The 18,492-nt window shown below is 39.2% G+C and overlaps 1 protein-coding gene across 3 annotated transcripts in view; it reads left to right on the forward strand.

The window, feature by feature from the left end:
* ptn (pleiotrophin) overlaps nucleotides 1–18,492 on the forward strand; it is a 99,728-nt gene that overhangs the window by 29,366 nt on the left and 51,870 nt on the right. Inside the window, exon 2 of one of the 3 annotated variants that reach the window (XM_015353016.2) lies at nucleotides 9,530–9,635. The exons of the other annotated variants lie outside the window; for them this stretch is intronic. The gene's annotated coding sequence lies outside the window, so the exon portion shown is untranslated. The remainder of the gene's footprint in view (nucleotides 1–9,529; nucleotides 9,636–18,492) is intronic. 3 annotated transcript variants of the gene reach the window in all.

Genomic DNA, 18,492 nt, shown 5'->3' on the forward strand with positions numbered 1-18,492 from the left:
TTCCTACGATTACGGTTTGCTTTCGGTTCACGAGTTGGCTTTGTTCGCTCCTGCAAGTGGGTTCACTCACTAGTTCGGTCCCTATTACCGAACTCGTAACAGAATACTGAGCCATTTAACATGGACCCAGCGGAGCAACAGGAGATTCGCACGGCTTTGGATCAGCACGAACAAGCCTTACTCCAGCTCCAGGCTTCTGTCCAACAGATCTCTGTGCACCTGTCTGCAATGCCGCCCATCGGCAATCTAGGAAGCAACGCTGGAGCTGCCGCTTTGGCTCCACCCCCGCCAGCTGCTACACCTGCCCCTCGACCTCTTCCACTAACTCCACCTGACAGGTTTGACGGCAACCCTACGAAATGTCGGGGCTTTTTAGCACAGTGTGCGCTGGTTTTCAGGCTCCATCCGGAAACCTTTTTTTCTCCTCAGGACAAGATCGCCTTCATAGTTTCACTGCTAACTGGCCGCGCTTTGGAATGGGCTACTGCTCTGCTTGATCACGAGGCTCCTGAAATTCAGGATTATGATCTCTTTTTAGGAAAATTTAAGGGTTTTTTTTGTTATCCTGTAGTTGGTCTAGACTCTGCCTTCCGCCTCTCCTCCATCCGCCAGGGCTGCCGGTCTGTACAAGACTATGCTATAGATTTTCAAGTAGCAGCAGCGGAGACTCACTGGAACAACGAGGTCCTAATTTTTTTTTCCGTCAAGGACTCAGTGAAGAAATAAAGGATCGTCTGGTAAATATGCCGCAATTGGGCAGTACCTTGGAAGAAGTAATTTCACGAGTATTGGAATTGGATATCAGAATTCGTCAAAGGAGTGCTGAAAGATCTCGGACCTCAATATTAAAGGCTCCTCGGCTTTCTCCTATCAGATCTTTCGACTCAGATCAACCTAGGGAAGTAGCCCGAACCCAGTTAACCCCTGAAGAACGAGAGAGGCGCCAACCAGAGGGTCGCTGCATGTACTGTGGGAAATTAGGACACTTTAAAACGGCCTGCCCTGCCTCATACTCGTCATTGAGGCGCAGCCCACCTTCTCAAGTTCCTAAGGTGAGTGAGATTTCTCAATCCCCTCAGTTTTCCTCTGGATTTTTTATTCGTTCTACACTATTCTGGGGTAATGAAAGGAGACCTCTTCTAGCTTTTATAGACTCAGGGGCAGCAGGAAACTTTATTGATGCCTCCATCGCTCAAACTTGGAAATTACCCTTGACCCCGGTGACTACACCACTTCGTGTTCAATCGATCGACGGCTCCCCCGTATCTCCAGGACTCATTAGATGGCAAACTGAAATTATAAGTTTGCAGATTGGCGCCACCCATGTGGAAGACATCTGGTTTTATCTCCTTGAGACCCCAACACATCCTCTGGTGTTGGGCTTTCCTTGGCTACAACAGCATGACCCTAACATTTCTTGGTCCCGAAAAGAAATTTTAGCTTGGGGACCCAGATGTATTAAAGACTGCTGTCGTCTACCAGTACGAATTGCACTCACGGCGACATCCCCTTCAGGGGTTCCTACCATACCCCCTCAATATTCCGATCTACAGGAAGCCTTTAATGAGCAGGAGGCCTTGACCCTCCCACCTCATCGACCTTATGATTGTGTTATTGACCTTTTGCCAGGTACTATCCCTCCTAAAGGTCGTATTTTTCCGCTCTCCAGTTCTGAGTCTGAGGCCCTGAAAGTCTACATACAGGATTCTCTGAAAGCTGGACTTATACGTCCATCCACTTCACCAGCATGTGCCAGTTTTTTTTTCGTGGAAAAGAAGGATGGTGGGCTTCGTCCCTGCATCGACTATCGTGGTCTCAACGAGATCACAATCAAGAATCGGTACCCTATGCCTCTAATTCCAGCAGCACTTGAGTCGGTGCATGGAGCCAAAGCCTTCACCAAACTGGATTTACGAGGGGCCTATAATCTAATCCGCATTCGGGAAGGGGACGAGTGGAAGACGGCCTTTATGACTACCCATGGACATTACGAATATTTGGTCATGCCCTTTGGTTTGGTTAATGCCCCAGCGGTGTTTCAGTCTTTTATTAATGACATCTTTCGTGATCTACTACAAAGATTTGTCTTGGTCTATCTAGATGACATTCTAATTTTTTCTGATTCCTTCCAGGATCATGTTCTCCACGTCAGAGAAGTACTCTCCCGGCTCATCAAGAATAAACTATATGTCAAACTGGAGAAGTGTACCTTCCATGCTTCAAGGATACATTTTTTAGGTTATGTCATCTCTCCAGAGGGTGTGGAAATGGATTCGAGTAAAGTCTCGGCGATTACTGATTGGCCCACACCCAAGAACCTCAAACACATTCAACGATTTCTCGGCTTTGCTAATTTTTACAGGAAGTTTATTCGAATCTTCAGCTCAGTGGTCACTCCCATAACCTCTTTGACCCGTAAAGGACCAAGACAAGGCAAATGGACCCCTCAAGCCGAAGAAGCATTTCAGCGTCTGAAACACCTGTTCACAACAGCCCCCATCCTAAAACACCCTGATCCAACTTTGCCTTTTGTAGTCGAAGTGGATGCCTCTGGCCATGGTGTGGGGGCTGTTCTCTCTCAACGTCATGGAGAAAAACAGATTCTTCACCCCTGCGCCTTCTTCTCCAAGAAGTTATCCCCTGCCCAAATGAACTATGACATGGGTAACCGTGAGCTCTTGGCCATTAAGCTGGCATTGGAGGAATGGAGGCACTGGTTAGAGGGTGCTCATCACCCTTTTTTGATTTACACAGATCACAAAAACCTGGAGTACCTGCAGTCGGCCAAACGTCTTTGTCCTCGCCAGGCTAGGTGGTCTCTTTTTTTTTCCAGGTTTAATTTTTTGATCACCTATACTCCAGGTTCTAAGAACGTCAAAGCAGACGCCCTCTCGCGGATCCATGACCCCCCTGAGGCCGAATTGACCCCAGAACCCATCATTCCATCTGGTAAGTTCCTGGCTGCGGTAAGATGGGACATTGAGGTGATTGTCCGACGAGCCTTGGTTGGGCAGACGGTACCTCCTCAGTGTCCTCAGGACAAGTTATTTGTCTCTCATCCCGTCCGATCGGCAGTTTTACAATGGGGTCATGACTCCCGCTTCGCTGGACACCCTGGAGTCCACCGTACCTTGGATTTCATCTCCAGAGACTTCTGGTGGCCAACTATGGCTAAGGATACCAAGGAGTATGTCCAGGCCTGCGCTATCTGTTCCCAAATGAAGTCTTCCCGAATGAAGGCAGCGGGTCTTCTTCAACCCTTACCCATCCCAGATCGTCCTTGAACCCACCTCTCAGTAGATTTCGTTACTGACCTTCCACCCAGCCATGGTAACTATTATGGTAGTGGTAGACCGTTTCTCCAAATCTGCTCATTTTATTCCCCTACCATCTTTACCTACAGCTCGAGAACTAGCAGAATTGTTTGTACAGCATGGCATCCCTAAGGATATTGTTTCAGATAGGGGCCCTCAGTTTGTCTCCCGGTTTTGGAGGGCCTTCTGTAAGACTCTGGGCGCCTCAGTCTCACTTACCTCAGCTTACCACCCTCAGGCCAACGGTCAGACAGAACGTATAAATCAGGAACTGCTGACCTATTTACGGACTTATATCTCCTCTACCCATGATAATTGGGTGTCCTTGCTCCCATGGGCTGAGTATGCACACAACTCATTGTATACTACATCTACTGGCATGTCTCCCTTTAAGTGTGCCTTAGGTTATCAGCCTCCTCTGATCCCTGACTCCCACCCCAACACAGAGGTCCCTTCGGTTCAGGACTATATCTCTAACCTGAAGACCTTCTGGAGGAAGGCCAAAGCCACCCTTCTTCGCACCTCAGCTCAGCAGAAGAAGGTAACTGATCGGCGCCGTCGGATCCCACCCAGACTTCGACGCGGTCAGTTTGTTTGGTTATCCACTCGTAACCTTCCTCTTAAGCAACCTTCTGGCAAGCTTGCTCCCAGGTACATTGGTCCTTTTCGTGTCCTCGCCCAGATTACCCCTGTAACTTACAGACTGGCCTTGCCTCCTACCCTTCGGATCCATCCTACTTTCCATGTTTCCCTCCTTAAACCCTTTCACAGATCCACCCTGTCTAAACCACAACAAAAACCCCCACCGCCTCGAGTGATTGATGGACTCCCTGCTTACACGGTCAATAAAATCCTGGATTCCCGATGGTCTCGTGGAGCCCTACAATATCTCGTCGATTGGGAAGGCTACGGTCCGGAGGAGCGCTTGTGGGTTTCGGAGAAGGATATTCTGGACCCCAATCTCATCAAAGACTTCCACCTTAACTTCCCGGATCGTCCCGTTAGGGAGTCAGGAGCCGCCCGTAGAGGGGGGGGTAATGTTACGATCCCTGCCTCTCGGCAACGGAGGAGGCAGAAGTAGGTGTAGCCCCTAGTAATGATGAAGTAAGGCCAATTAGCTCTTCCTGGGCCTCCCTCAAACACAAGTGGTCTACTCCAAAAGCCCAGGAGTTTCTCCCCTGTTTGACAAAAGCTACACTCAAGCTGTTCTTGCCACAACAGTATGGTCTCTTGTCCCTCCTGATTGGCAATCCAACCAAATACTTGCCAAATTGGGATTCATCCATCTTCCTCCCTTCATCCATGTTGTACCTGTTACGATCCCTGCCTCTCGGCAACGGAGGAGGCAGAAGTAGGTGTAGCCCCTATCCATCAGTTCACCTATCAGTTTTCCCATTCACCACCACACCCCCGTCTCATCCTACTTAAACACCTGTCCTTCCCTACCTCGTTGCTCAGTATTGGTTTTCCCTATCGAGCTTCCTGGTTGCGCTTCTTCTACTCTGTGTTTGTCTTGGATTTCGGCTTACGGTTTTTCCCTTTGGACTTCGGCTTTTCGGATCTCGACTTGGATTGGTACTTTCGCTCTGTCTTGGATTACTGGCTACCTCTGGATTCTCGGATTGCTCTACGGACTACGACTTCGGATCACACTTCGGCTTTGGTACACGTTCCCTTTCGGATATCTTGCTCCCCCTGGACTCTCGGCTCGTTCCTACGATTACGGTTTGCTTTCGGTTCACGACTTGGCTTTGTTCGCTCCTGCAAGTGGGTTCACTCACTAGTTCGGTCCCTATTACCGAACTCGTAACAGTACCTTTGTGGGAAAAAGTTGATGAGATTTCTATTCGACTGACACTAATGTAGCAGTATACTTTTTACCTTTTGAAGTGTGTCATTGAATAGAGAAGGAAGCGAGCAAAACAACAGATTGCAAGGTCACAGGGTTTTATTGTCTTTAATCTTTAAGCACTGAGAGAGACAGTGAAGCTTTGTTAACACCTCATATGATAAACTCAAGTTATATTCTACCACCTTTTTCATATGGCAAGAAGCAGGAAGAATGAGCATGTGTGGGGAGGGTAAAAGATCAAGGAATAATATATAAATAGTAGATAAGGCATTACCTAGTTAAGATGAAAAAGGGTTTGTGCCTTTCCTTCAAGTCACAACCTGAATTTCTGATCAGTGACTTGATGATTTAATTATTTTAATTAAATATACAAACATTTCTTTGATACCAAAGTGAATAGACAAATAGAAATAGAACAGAATGCATATTTATATCAAATCCGTAAGCAGAAGTAATGCTTCCAAAGAGTGGTTTGATAATTATTCATCAGTTTTGGCATAATCTTTTGGAAATATATTAATTGGCACTTGAAATATATAGTAAGCATGTTGGCAAGGCTGTCATGACACAGATTCATTGAATGAGGGAGGTAATTTTGCTAAAAGGGAGGCAGACAGGCTCCTAATACCTTTGTAATTTGGTATATGCTGTACCTACTACCATCTGCAATACCATGTGCAATGCAGCACATTTTCTACTACTGCTCTTGTTGCTTCATTTTCCTCACAATAATAAACCTAAACCTTGCAAAGAAGAACAAAATGAAATATGCAAAATTAATTTATAGGCAGAGAATGAAGCATTCAATTAGGTAATTACAGCATTAAAAAAGGTTCTTTCTATTCAACTTGTCCACCTTCTTAATGTGATTATATGAGCAGTCACTGTCCTGGGCCATTGTTCACTCTATTTCATAAAGATCTGCTCAAGAGGATCACTGATAACTAATTTCAGAAATACTTAATATAAACTCTATTTGGTATGTAAAACGCTGACACTCACGGGTGGGGGGAGCATCTGTGATTGATGGAATAGAGATAATTTTAGCAGCATCAGAAGCACCAGTCCAATTCTGTGGAATTATGACAATTCTACCATATCACCTAATGATGGGATTTGCAGCAGAATGTAGTCTGTGAATCTGGGCACAGGTTAACAAGATATTTCATCTGGAACATCTCTGTGTAGAAGCATAGGATAAGATAGGACAGCAAGTTTGATTTTTTATGAAAGGAATGGTTTAGAAGACTGAAGAGTGAGTTTTAATCTTTATGCTCCTTGGTGTTAATTTCTAATTAAACTACTGTGCTGCATTATCATTATAAGGATTTAAGCTTGAAAATTCATATGTAAAATTAATGAAATTTCAAATAAAATTCAAAGTAAAAAATTGAAGTAAAATGATGAGGCTTTTATCAAGCCTTTCTTTTAAATTTTGACAACTTCTCTGGCAATCTCAACAGCTACTTGGGGAAATCCAAGTGTTCTTTGAACTATTTTTGATTGATGTATTTAGTGTCTCCTGAATCATTCACTGATAAAGTCAAAGTAAAGTAGCCCAAATACAGTATTTTAATAATTTTTCATTGAGCAATGCAGACTTCTTCATCATGAACAGGTGCTGTAAGAAAGCCCTAAAATATTTCAAATTGGTCTGAAATTTTCTTCTTACTGACGTGTTCTGAAAACATGACTTCCAGCTGTGCCCTGCACAGAAAATAGAAACTTAAATTTACACAAAAATGAAACTCATATTTCATATTAAACAAAACCTAAAAAGATTTGTGAGAAAACATGGTTATTGTTTTCATCCCAGAGGGCAAAAATAAAACTTAAAATAATTTAATAAAAATGCCCTCAAACTTCGATAGTTATAAATATATGTGTAGACTTTCTTCATAGATGCAAGTGTGAGTGTAGGAAGATACCTGCTCGGCATGACCTTAGAATTACACCCAAAGATGACCCAAATTCCTTTCTTTGTCTCCATAGCAGCTACAGTAGGTGCTAGTAGAATAGTACAACTAGGAACTCTGCTATACAGTATGCGGTGAGATGACTCTTCTTCTTCTGGATGTTGTCAGTCAGTAACATCCTTTGACTGAAGTTCAGCAAGAAAAATTGTGGTGTTTGCTGAAATTGTGACATCAGAAAATGCTTATTGTTTATCACTTTAGCTTGAAGGCTAGCCCCAGGTTGCAAGACAAAAATGGAATTTGAATTCTAAGATGTAACTACTGGCTGGCTGACAGTTGAGATAGGAAAATTATTAACCATGGTAGATATGAGACATGCTTTACAAGTGTTCACTCACGTTTTTAACTTTGGATAAAACATAGACACCACAAAGTGAAATAAATGGTTGAAATTAGTTGTGTCAGACACCGAATTTATGGATGTGGTACATCAGTTTAAAAGCTATGAAATCATTGGCCCAATGGTCTTCTCTCTAAGAACAACAAGCAACCTCCAGTAGTCAGTGGGGGAGACCAGCAGGTACTTTCTGACTGAAGTTCCTCTTCAGAGACACATTCACGAACTGTAGGGTACAGACTGGGGGAGAGAGCTTAGCTTGGTAAAATGACAGACATTTGCACAAACTGCTTTCAGTGCAACAAAGTTTTAAATAATCAAGATATTGTATATATATATAGTTTTCATCATTGTTTTTTATCTAAGATGTTAACTTCCATCCTTTAACAGAAATCTGTATGTCTCGGGTAAGGTTTGTGGCAATCAAAAGTTTATCCTGGAAGCATAGAGGGAGGGTTTAATTCCTGGATGAGACACCCGTCACCAGGACACACAAATATGGACAATTAAAATACTTTTTAACCTATCCAGCATGCATTTAGATGGTGGGAGGATACTGGAGTATCTCGAGATCTAGAGAAGATCCACATCTCAGAGGGTACATGCAAACTCTACAAAGAAATGTCTGAATCCAGTCCAGCACTTGAATACTGGAATCAAACCTAGTTGTGGAAGAGCTGTGAGGCAGCAATGCTTGCCATGATACCACTGTGTTAACTCAATAAAAACATGTTTGTGACAAATAATCTTGTCAATTTCATTACAATTGATAAAATAATCATGAATTAATTAATCCTCTTCTTCTTCAAGCAAGATGCACAAGGTATCACAATTTCACAGTCAACTATAACTAGGTTACACAATGCAATAGGTACAATAAAGCTTTTGTTTATAAATCATCTATAACCTATTGCAATACTACAATACAAGGAATGAAATAAGTAGAATAGCAGATAAACAGCAAGGTATAATGCAAAAAAAAAAGTAAGTAGGATATCATGTGAAAAGTGAAAAAATCTATACAAATTGACAGCATAAATATACAAAAATACTGCAGAAAACATAAAGCAGAACAGTACATCTGTAGGTTTGTAATTCCATTTGAGTAACACTCAGTAACTCTTCAGGGCAGAGCTTATCCTGTTTTTTAGGCATGAAGTGATCAGAGAGCACATGACTCCCACCTGTATGAGATACTCGTCCATCACAAATATTACCCCCAGCAATGACCGTGCTTATTTATACAGCTAGATGAACTGAAGCAATTGGGGTATACTAGCAATGTGTGCAACAACGACTTGAACTCTAAACCCATGGGTCATGAGTCCAGAGACTTACCTAGGACACTACACTGCACCCAGTGTAGTATATCTAAAAGAGAGTTCAACACTTTAAAAAAGTACATCTTAAAAAAAAACACATCTCTCAAATATGGCACATTCACAAAATGCCCTTAATGTATTTTTTCATTAATATTCTGAAATAAATATATTCTAATGGTTGAAAGACAGGAAATAACATTTTCCCTGGTAAAAGTGGCAAATTTGTGAAGTAAATCAAACATTAATTTGGAGATCAAAATAAAGTGGGCATGGTGTAGTACACCCATGCCTATTTTAATTGAAAAAAAATATACAGTACATTTACTTCAATGGCACCTTGGGGTGTGAGTCTTTTGTAGTTGTAGTAATATTCTAGTTTTGTTTTGAGTACTGCTCAAGAAACTCAAAGTGCACGCATGGCACTGTTATGTACATACTGTACATGCTATACATGTATGTATGATGTACATATGTTTGTACATATATATATATGTGTACATGTATGCATTCTGTGCATTATTTACTGTACATAACAAGTAAAAGGAAAAGTACATTGAACTGACCAGGTAAAGCTTAATTAATTGCATTAAATATTTTCGTGGAAAGCTAAGTCTTTAAAGCAAGATTTTAAAAATGTCAACATTCTCTAATGGACTTGGGCAGTGAGTCTGACAGACATAAGGTTGATACAAGTCACTCTTTCCTATTGTGTGGAACTTGATCCTCAGATAAGCAAGAAGGCCTCCCTCGGTTGATCTAAGATTTGAAGTAGGATTTTGCCCAAGCAAGAGCTCCTTAAATTAACTTGGACATTGACTGCTCAGTGTCCTACACGTAAGTAAGAACAGTTCTACTTAACCTCTTAATTTCACTGGGAACCACTGAGATGGAGCGGTTATGGACTAAAGATAAGATTTTAGATATTAGATATAATTAATATTACAGATTTTGACTAAATACAGATATCCATTTAAACATTAATCAATGTTTGCACATCGGCAAAAAATACCCTTTCTGTGTTCATAACATGAGATTCAAATGACCACAGGTTTAAAACTGTATAGTAATGATTTCAGCACTATCAATAACAAAACTAAGATTACATATCCTGTGAATCTGATATTGGTTTATTAGCATAATCTCAGTTGTGTTACAATTTAGATTAAAACAGTGAACAGAAGGCAAATTAGTCATGTAATTAATTTAATATGAAATGGACAGTCAATATGCAAGTCAAATAAGGAGTAGTTTGCATTTGTATTCTTTGAGAATGAATAATAGAAAAAGAAGAGAATACTTATGAAATGTGAACCTCTAGTTTTAAATAAAATCAGAATAAAAGTCATTCACATAGGAATTATTTGTAAAGATTGTTTTCTTATAACACAAAGGTAAGCAGGAAATTAAAGACAAAATAAATTATAAACAACATTTTTCCCTTCACTTCCAAATACTTTGCATAAATGTTCTTTCTGTAATTGACAGCTGCACATTTTAATTTAACAACCAGTAAAATAATACTATGATTTTCTAAGTCATTTTAGTATTATCACAAATAATACAAAAATAGAAAAAAATGAGAGGGTAAGTACTATTTTAAACAGTGTTTAAATTGTAGCTTCATATAACTTTCAGTCTCCTCACAACAATTTCATTTTTTAAAATTTGACTTGTTAAAACCACAATATGAATTTGCAGATATTTTATGAATCATGACAGGACTATCTATGGCCAAACAGTATGATTATAACATATCTATCAGTTCTTCGTCATATACAATATGCTACATACGGTATTCTGAAACCTAGTAAATATAAATTGTGAGATTGTATTCAGATTTCCAGAAATGTGCTAGACCTACAGTACAATGGGTAATTTCAATTGAACAATAAAAAAAAGTTTTATTTATGATAATTTGTTTTCCAGTTTCTTATTACTCACTATAATTTGTATTGCAGTATGATAGAGATGGGACTATGAAATGATTAGAGATTAAGAAATGATCATGAAATATTAGTCAGGCTCATTGGCAGTAATGGCTCATTGTCTATGTACTGTATGTTAACAATAGCATTGTTTATGTACAGTCATATCAGTTCCAAATGAAGTCCACCTTTATGAAAAAAGAACAAATGGATATTGTTCCTCCACCAAATTCAGATATTTTGAAGTTATAAAGGTTAAAAACTACAAGACAATTACTTTTGAATACTTTCCAAATACTATTTGGCATAGCAAATTAACTTAAAGTATACTAAGACATTTACTGTATTTGACAGTTAATAATGTACTGTAGTTTCAGTATCTTATGCAATGACTAGAACATGACATTTAGGGTGTAGCACACCAAAGCATAGTGTTGAGGAGTCTTTATTTCAGCAGTCATCTAGGTTTTTATGCTAAAGAAAGGTGTAACAGAAAGAATAAGGTTCTGGATCCTGAGATGAAGTTAAACAGATGAGTTTATTGCATGCAAGGAACAATAAAGCTGAAGTCTTGTTTCCTGCAAGAAACAACAAAACCGAAGTATTGTTCAAAGTGCTGGTACAAACTTTAGGTTTATATATCCTTTCCTTTCCGCTTCTGATGTCACTGTTATGGCAAAGGGGGGAGGTCACGTGTCTGGCCAGCTTACAGCTTTTTGGCCAAATGGTCAGGGGGTTCACACAGGGGGTTCTCTAGCTCTCCTAGCTCACATCTGGAATCCTTATCAGTTAACCCCCTTCCTGCCATAAACTCCAGCCTTAGAAGTCTAACCTTAATGAAGAAAGAACTTTAAATTAACCCCGTCTTCACATCTTACTTCAAAGGTTTCTACTGAGAATTGACCACTTGCATGATACCAGGAAACATGCCTCAATAAAACAGCTGAACAGCTTTTTCCAGACCCCCACTGGCAAAGGCTCTGGATTGCTGCAATAATCACTAGGATTAAATGGCTTTCTGTTAACAGATGGATGGACAAATGATTCCAATGCAATGACCACAGCCTGTGGTTCTGTTGAGAATGTACTCAGAGCTGTAGGTTTCAAAGGTTTGAAATGGGACACATCCAGAAATCTAATCTGGATTGATGCATGATCTGTATAATATGCATGATCATCTTATATTGAACATATTTATTTTAAAAAGAATTTTGATTTGTGCATGAACAAACTTTAGTCCCACCCACATGCTTTCAATGTCAACACATTTTTTATTGATTTAATACCCCAAATTATGTCTGTGGAGACTTGTGTTATGCTGTACGTATTTTAACTCCAATTGATCCTTGTAAGATGTGAAGTGGTGAAAAAACATGAGGAAACATTGTGAAAGTGAATTAGATGCAATGCGTAATTTTGAAATCTTGGTTGCTGTGCTTTCCTGTACATCTTATCAGTTTATACACAGATGCACATTCTGAATTTTGAAGTCACTAAATTTGTGTGTTGCAATGGACTGTATCTAAACTGTAAGCATTCTATAACCAGCTTTAAATGGTGTCCTTTGTGACTCAATTGCATTTGCAGTGCTCAGACTATCAGTGTGAAAGAGGTGCTTAAATTAGAGGCTGACAAAGCCCCTATCGATTGGCATACTATATGGGAACATGGCACATTTTAATGAACACGTATCCCAAGGTGCCTTAAACTATGTCTTCTCCAAAACTCATTTATTTAAGTTGCTCATTCATTTAAATCAGAAGCTTTTGAAGACACCTTTTAAAGATTTAAAAAGAAAGTGTGAGAGGAAGACATAGATAGGACAAATGCAGTGTGATAGCGCTGCCTCTTGCAGCTGTCAGCCTCATGAAGAGATCAGAAAGAACGTCAGAATTAGATGATCTATTGTAAATGACTAAGAATAAATATCTCCTATATGCCAAGAAGAAAGAAAAAAAAACAGAAACCATTTAAAAAAGCCATGGGTAGCCAGTAGGTTCGTAATTCAATCCTGACTTCAAACACTTAGTGGTAAATGTATATTATAATAAAAAGTTATTTATAAGCACTTTTCAACAAACTCAAAGCACTGGATAAAAGAATGCAAAAGTGCTGGATCTTACATAATCCTACTTTAGTTGTCTCTTTCTATGGCATTTTATTTGATGATGGTGGCAATTTGACACAATAATCATAAATGTATAGCCTATGTGTGTTAAAGTAAACTGAGTTCAAGACATTAGAAAGTATCATATAAGCGGTCATCACCTTGTCAATATTATTTTTTTTTCAAAGAATTCCAAATGCATTAACATTTAAAGTGAACCAGATTCAGTTAAAAAATCATACATTCCAAAATGTTTCTGGTCATACATTTGTCTAGCATGCATCAAACCAACAACTACATTTATTTTCTGCCACTTATGAACTTTATATTATATTCTTGCCATTACATTTTCTGATCAGGATACATCCTCTGTTTATCTCTGAAATCTGAATAATTATCTCCTTATTCATCAGCTCTTGATGTTGCTGATTACACTGCTGAGTGTTCTTACAAATGGCTGTGGAGTTGCAGGTTTTATGATGTTTGATGAATGATTTGATGACTTGCCACATTTTTATTTTTAGCACGCATTTTTGAATTAATAAAGTACTGCAGTGTATGTTATTTCACCCATTGGTGAAAGCCTTCATTAGAAATACAGGGGATTCAATTTCCAGTTGAGAATGCTGCACATTGTATTCTTTAACAATTTTTACATTTGTTATTTTGTTTTTTTCACTTGAAGGTTATGAAAGTTATTTTTAGAATACAAGAGGTGATCATCCTTAAGTGATGCAACAAAGCAAAAATGTAACAGCCTTAGATTAATCAGAACACAGTGTTCCTATCATTTATAAGACTTTCATCGAAGTACTGTAAGTAGACCGAGTTAAGCAGAGTTTTAAGTTGTATCTCTCTAGAGTAATATGAACCCTCTTAACTGTCCCATGACAGATATTCTACCACCCTTAAAAATCTTTTAAGTACTGGCTAATTTCTGACCTCCAGGTCCAGGTCCCAAGGAAAAATCCTGTGATCCAAGGTGATCATAAAAACATGTTGTTTATGTTAATGACATAACATATTATATTACATTAGAATTACTTGCTATGGTATATCATATCATAATAAAGCATTGAAGGGATATGATAACATATATGTATTGTAAAGTTATTAATTTTAAATGTTAATTCATAAAATCAGTGTAGCATATTGTAAGTACAGTAAATACTTTGGACAGTCTGTTGAAATTACAGGAAAACCACACAATTACTCTGCAGATGCCATTATGAATCTTTTGTACAGAAACATAAAACACAGAAGAGAAACTGCTTCCCTTTTTCTGATATATGATAACATTAAATACCAACAAGTTAATTATATATACTCCAATTGGTTCTGTGCCAAATGTGTACAAAATCCAAGCAACAACAGCCTAGCCGATCTAAAGGATTTCTGCAGGAATTACAGACATAGGACAGTAATTTCTCATTGACCTTTCTGTGTTGATGAAAGATCCTGTACAAGGTACCTTGAGATGAAGATTATTCAGAGGGGGTGAAAGGCACAGCTGTGCAATTTGTTGGAAGAAATGGCGTCTTTTATGCACAATTTGATGCCTTCAATTCTAACATTTAGGCTCTAATGCACTTTTGAGCTGCTGTTTATCATTTTATTTTATCATTAAACATGCCGTTCTGCTCCTCAGCAGGCACTCCAAATGAATCTAAAATTGTGTATTATTATGCAACATGTTCAATGTTCAACTAACTCTGATTAATGGTGACACCGTCCAAGGTGCAACAGTCCACAAATAGGTTTTAATTGCTTGGCCTTTGGTGAGCACACTGGGAATAGCTGATCCTCAAATCAGCTAACTTAAATGATTAGAACATCCCTATGGGAGACTGTGTGTGCAGTATGTACATTATGGAGTGGTCTGTTTCTTAAAAAATGCTAAATCAATTGAACAAAGAAAATGGTCTACTTTTTTGTTGTTTATGGAACAACAAAAAATAAATGCATAAATGGCACTTACAGTGCCTTGCGAAAGTATTCGGCCCCCTTGAACTTTTCAACCTTTTGCCACATTTCAGGCTTCAAACATAAAGATATACATTTTTTATTTTATGTGAAGAATCACCAACAAGTGGGACACAATTGTGAAGCGGAACGAAATCTATTGGATTTTTGAAACTTTTTTAACTAATAAAAAAATGAAAAGTGGGGCGTGCAAAATTATTCGGCCCCTTTACTTTCAGTGCAGCAAACTCACTCCAGAAGTTCAGCGAGGATCTCTGAATGATCCAATGTTGTCCTAAATGACTGATGGTGATAAATAGAATCCACCTGTGTGTAATCAAGTCTCTGTATAAATGCACCTGCTCTGTGATAGTCTCAAGGTTCTGTTGAAAGCGCAGAGAGCATCATGAAGACCAAGGAACACACCAGGCAGGTCCGTAATACTGTTGTGGAGAAGTTTAAAGCCGGATTTGGATACAAAAAGATTTCCCAAGCTTCAAACATCCCAAGGAGCACTGTGCAAGTGATCATCTTGAAATGGAAGGAGTATCAGACCACTGCAAATCTACCAAGACCTGGCCGTCCCTCTAAACTTTCAGCTCAGACAAGGAGAAGACTGATCAGAGATGCAGCCAAGAGGCCCATGATCACTCTGGATGAACTGCAGAGAACTACAGCTGAGGTGGGAGAGTCTGTCCATAGGACAACAATCAGTCTTACACTGCACAAATCTGGCCTTTATGGAAGAGTGGCAAGAAGAAAGCCATTTCTCAAAGATATCCATAAAAAGTCTTGTCTAAAGTTTGCCACAAGCCACCTGGGAGACACCCCAAACATGTGGAAGAAGGTGCTCTGGTCAGATGAAACCAAAATCGAACTTTTTGGCCACAATGCAAAACGATATGTTTGGCGTAAAAGCAACACAGCTCATCACCCTCAACACACCATCCCCACTGTCAAACATGGTGGTGGCAGCATCATAGTTTGGGCCTGCTTTTCTTCAGCAGGGACAGGGAAGATGGTTAAAATTGAGGGGAAGATGGATGCAGCCAAATACAGGACCATTCTGGATGAAAACCTGTTGGAGTCTGCAAAAGACCTGAAACTGGGACGGAGATTTATCTTCCAACAAGACAATGATCCCAAACATACAGCAAAATCTACAAAGGAATGGTTCACAAATAAACGTATCCAGGTGTTTGAATGGCCAAGTCAAAGTCCAGACCTGAATCCAATCGAGAATCTGTGGAAAGAGCTGAAAACTGCTGTTCACAAACGCTCTCCATCCAACCTCACTGAGCTCGAGCTGTTTTGCAAGGAAGAATGGGCAAGAATTTCAGTCTCTCGATGTGCAAAACTGATAGAGACATACCCCAAGCGACTTGCAGCTGTAATCGCAGCAAAAGGTGGCTCTACAAAGTATTAACGCAAGGGGGCCGAATAATTTTGCACGCCCCACTTTTCATTTTTTTATTAGTTAAAAAAGTTTCAAAAATCCAATAGATTTCGTTCCACTTCACAATTGTGTCCCACTTGTTGGTGATTCTTCACATAAAATAAAAAATTTATATCTTTATGTTTGAAGCCAGAAATGTGGCAAAAGGTTGAAAAGTTCAAGGGGGCCGAATACTTTCGCAAGGCACTGTATACTGTGCTCCAAAGATGATTTTCTCCATTGTAAAAGGACACAGAGTATTTAAGTGGTATTATGTGACAGTGCAATGCGAGCCTCCTGAATGTGTGGTTTCTCATTTGGAATTCAAGTACAGTATCTTTGGGAATACTTTTTTTCTCTGAATGGAGGACAGTTATACCCTTCCCTATTTTCTCCTGTAGTTCTTGATTTACCATTCTTACCATTCAACTACAGTACATTACATTTGTGTACAGGAAGAACTACAAATAATCATACACAATAAAGTGTAGTGAATAGTAGTAGTCTTTGAGAGCAGAAGTATCTGCAATTTGTTTTTCTGTATTTTTGTCTGTATGTCTATGGTGCACAGTCTAGTGACTTCTAAAGGGATTTTTCATATTACCAACAGCCTGAGAATTCGTGAAAGGATTTAACTTTTTGAATGACCTCATTTAAAGGTCAAAGAAACAAGAAACTGAAAATAGCAAAGCTTTCAAAGACTAGGGGTTGTGCGCTCACTCCTGAACTGTAAAACATGATTCACAACCAGCTTTGTGTTATCACTGAGCAAATTAATGCTGATGTAAAGAGATCAAATTATAGTTCTTTCACACAGGCTTGGATGGCTATTAATCTTGGGTCCACAGTACACACTTTCCATAAAGATGGGATGATTCAACAAATGTAGTGCCTATGGCAATTAAAACTAGGGGCTAGAACTACAATACAGAATCAGAAGCAACATCAAGCAAAATGGGTTGATGCTTAAAATGTTTACAAGTTTTTATACATAATATATTAGGGCAGCTTCAGGATCAATCCAGGAAACTTAACAATTCTTACAACACAGATTTGTAAGCAAATGAATAAAATACATTTGATACATTTGAAGTACAGTACCTAAGGATGTTAATGTAAGTCAAGGAATTAAATAAAATAGATAGAATCAAATGTTTTATACTATATACAGATACAAGCAACATCACAGAACACGAACACAGATAAAATAAAAACACAAATCAAAGAATCATGATACATTTTCAGTATGAAACATGGGTCCCTGTGAAATAAAAACACTTCAAATATAGTAAACCCTCAGCATTATCACAGCCTTGACTGAGATAACATTTATAATCTTGTTTCTGGACACACTGCTGTGAGATGTTTCACCCCGTGCAGCCAGCTATTGATGGCAGGGCAGTAGTAAGAACATAAGAAAAGTTACAAATGATTTGCAACCAACAAGCCTATCCAGCTTGTTTGGTTAATAGAAACGAATTGATCCAAAGATCTCATCCATCCATTTCTTTGAAGAAACCAGGCTATTTGAACTGTGCTTGGTAGCTTGTTCCACACTATCACTATCCTTAGAGTTAAGGATTCTGTCCTGTTCTCTGTTTTAAATGTATTTCAACATATGTCCTCTGGTTTGTGTTTCCCTGTTTATTTAGAAGTTCTGTGTTCTCACCTTCTCTGTTCCATTGAGGATTTTTAATAATTTGATCAGGTCCCCCCATAGTCTTGTCTGTTCAGGTTCTTTATCCTGTCAGTGTAGAACATTCCTTTAAGCCCTGAAACATCCGGTTGCTCTTCTCTGGACTGATCTTAGACCAGCAATATCTTTTTATAACATGGTGAGCAAAATCTTAGACAATATATTAATACATTGCAAAGGAACAAGTAATAGGTTTATTCCATGCTGAAAAAAAGAAGAAAGAGAACACAACGTTTCGGCCATGGAGCCTTCTTCAGGTGTGACACCTGAAGAAGGCTCCACGGCCGAAACGTTGTGTTCTCTTTCTTCTTTTTTTCAGCATGGAATAAACCTATTACTTGTTCCTTTGCAGCCTACGCATGCTGACGCAGCTACCCACCTGAATATTAATACATTGGTCAGTTTTACTATTAGTTTGCTCCTTTATGATCCAAAGTTTGTGTGGTATTGCATCATCGCAATGGAATACTCGCTGCTTGCAGGAATGGACAAGATTTGGCTCAAAGACTAAACATTTTCATTGAGCAGTAATGTCGGCCTCAGTCTGCTCCAAAGTTTTTCTTGGG

This window comes from Lepisosteus oculatus, chromosome 7, assembly GCF_040954835.1.
Source record: "Lepisosteus oculatus isolate fLepOcu1 chromosome 7, fLepOcu1.hap2, whole genome shotgun sequence".
NCBI lineage: Eukaryota > Metazoa > Chordata > Actinopteri > Semionotiformes > Lepisosteidae > Lepisosteus > Lepisosteus oculatus.